At 41.4% G+C, this 3,098-nt stretch overlaps 1 non-coding gene across 1 annotated transcript; it reads right to left on the reverse strand.

Annotated features, from left to right (window-relative positions):
- Positions 1–320: 320 nt before the first annotated feature.
- LOC141683318 (small nucleolar RNA R71) lies at positions 321–427 on the reverse strand. Its single transcript, XR_012560232.1, has one exon. It is a non-coding gene; the product is annotated as a small nucleolar RNA R71 (small nucleolar RNA).
- Positions 428–3,098: the final 2,671 nt, after the last annotated feature.

Genomic DNA, 3,098 nt, shown 5'->3' on the forward strand with positions numbered 1-3,098 from the left:
CAAGCATCATCAGACCAGCCATCTCGGTTAACGCTTTTGAGATCAATTCAAGCACGATTCAGATGATATAGAACTCAGTTCAGTTTAGGGGTTCTCCTACAGAAGATCCCAACATGCACATCATGGATTTTAACAAGATCTGCGACACTTTCAAGTTCAGTGGTGTGACTGAAGATGCTATCAAGCTGCGACTCTTCCCATTCTCTCTGAGGGATAAAGCAAAGTGCTGGTTATATTCTCTACCATCAGGGTCTATCACTACTTGGGATGATCTTGCTTAAAAATTTCTCACTAAATTCTTCCCTATGGCGAAGTCTGCTGCAAGTAGGAATGCTCTTACTCAGTTTGCTCAGCAAACTGGAGAATCTTTGTATGAGGCTTGTGATCGATATCAGGAGATGCTAAGGAAGTGCCCACACCATGGTATGCCTAATTGGATGATTATAAACTATTTCTATAATGGATTGGGTGCTACTTCTAGACCCATGCTCGATGCAGCATCAGAAGGAGCCTTGTGGGATAAGAGCTATAATGAAGCTTATAAATTAACTGAACTGATGGCTGCTAATGAATACCAGAATCCTTCCCAGAGACTGACTCAGGGAAAAGTAGCAGGAATTCCAGAGTTGGATGCAACAACTACTTTGGCTAATTATGGAGTTAATCAAATCTCTAGTGTCTGTGAGCTTTATGTTGGTGCCCATGAGACTGATCAGTGTGCTATTTCTAGTGAGTCAGCTCGGTTCATGATCAACTTTCAGCGATCGCAACAACCTGTGCCAGCCACCTATCATCCTAACAACCGCAATCATCCTAATTTCAGCTGGAGCAACGCTCAAAATGCGGTTTAACAGCCTTATCAGCAGTACCCAGCTAAGCAGTACAACCCCCCTGGTGTTCAACAACCGCAATATGAACCAAAACAACAACTTCAGTTGTACCAAGCTAATGAAAAATCTTAATTAGAGGAGTTGAAGCTTATGTACAAAAGCCAAGATGTTTCTATCAAGACCTTGGAAAATCAAATTGGACAAATTACCAATGCCTTGCTAAATCGTCAACCTGGTACACTACCTAGTGATATTGTAGTACCAGGAAAGAGGGAAGATAAGGAGCAGGTAAAGGAAATCACTTAAAGGTCTGGGAAGGTTACAAATCCCAAACAAACTCAAGTTGCAAATGAAGAAGCTGGGGATGAAGAAGAAATGGAGCAGTGAAAAGTAGAAGTGGAACCAAGGAAGACTACTGTTGAGCACAATCCTCCTGAGGTTAATACAGGGGAGAAACAGATCTATCCTCCACCGCCTTTTCCTAAGCGGCTGCAGGAGAAAAAGCTGGATAAGCAATTTGAGAAGTTTCTGGAGGTGTTCAAGAAACTTCATATCAACATACCTTTCGCGGAGGCTCTTGAGCAGATGCCTAGTTACGCAAAGTTTATGAAAGGTATTCTCTCTCGGAAAGTGAAGCTAGATGATTTAGAGACTGTTGCTCTCACGGAGGAATGCAGTGTAGTGTTGTAACAGAAGTTGCCTCCAAAGCTAAAAGATCCTAGAAGCTTCACTATTCCATGTACTATTGGAAAAGTGTCTTTCGACACATGCTTATGTGACTTTGGAGCTAACATCAATCTGATGCCTTTGTCAATCTTTAAGAAGTTGAACTTGCCTGATCCAAAATCGACTTATATGACTTTGCAGTTGGCCGATCGTTCTATTATATATCCTTGAGGTATTGTGGAGGATGTCTTGGTCAAGGTTGATAAAATCATCTTCCCTGCTGATTTCGTAATTCTTGATTCGAGGAGGATAAGAAGATTCCCATAATTTTGGGAAGACCTTTCTTGGCAACAGGCCGTACCTTGATAGATGTGCAGAAGGGTGAGCTTACAATGCGAGTGCTGGATCAGGATGTAACTTTTAATGTGTTCAATGCCATGAAATTTTCTATGGAAAACGAGGAGTGCTTAAAGGTGGAGTTGGTTGATTCTGTGGTTACTTCAGAACTTGATCAATTGCTAAGGTCTGATGCCTTAGAGAAGGCCTTGTTGGGGAATTCAGACAGTGAAGATGACGAAGGTGAAGAACAATTGCAATATTTGAATGCTTCTCCCTGGAGGAGGAAGATTGATATGCCTTTTGAATCTCTTGGAATGGAGGAATTGAACAAAGCTCCTAGACGCCTCAAGCCATCTATTGAGGGAGTTCCTACTCTTGAGCTTAAGCCTTTACTTAAAAATTTGAGGTATGCTTTTTTAGGTGATATATCTACTTTTTCTGTTATTATTGCATCTGACCTTTCAGGTAGCGATGAGGAGAAGCTCTTGAGAATTCTTAGAGAATTCATATCGGCAATTGGATGGACCATATAAGATATTAAGGGAATCAGCCCTTCTTATTGCATGCATAAAATTCTGCTAGAAGAAGGTAGCAAGCCTACGGTTGAGCAGCAAAGAAGACTTAATCCAATCATGAAGGAAGTAGTGAAGAAGAAAATTCTTTAGTGGCTGGATGCAGAAATTATCTGTCCTATTTCTTCCAATTCTTGGGTGAGTCCAGTTCAGTGTGTACCAAAGAAAGGAGGTTTCACAGTTGTTGCTAATGAGAAGAATGAGCTCATTCCTACCCGAACTGTCACGGGAGGAAGAGTTTGCATGGACTACAGGAAGTTGAACAAGGCCACTAGGAAGGATCACTTCCCTCTACCTTTCATTGACCAGATGTTCGATAGGTTGGCTAGTCACGAGTACTACTGTCTTCAGGATGGCTATTCAGGCTATAATCAGATTTGTATCGCTCCAGAAGATCAGGAAAAGACTACCTTCACTTGTCCATTTGGTACTTTCGCCTTCAGATGAGTTTCTTTTGGTTTGTGTGGTGCACCAGCCACATTTCAGAGGTGTATGATGGCCATGTTTTCTAATATGATTGGCCAGAATATAGAGGTGTTCGTGGACGACTTCTCTGTATTTGGCGATTCTTTTGATGAATGCTTGCAGAATCTTAGAAATGTTCTCAAGAGGAGTGTTTAGACCAATTTGGTTTATAATTGAGAAAAATGTCACTTTATGGTGCGAAAGGCATTATTCTTGGGCAAAACGT

Source organism: Apium graveolens, chromosome 1 (assembly GCF_009905375.1).
Source record: "Apium graveolens cultivar Ventura chromosome 1, ASM990537v1, whole genome shotgun sequence".
NCBI classification, from domain to species: Eukaryota; Viridiplantae; Streptophyta; class Magnoliopsida; order Apiales; family Apiaceae; genus Apium; species Apium graveolens.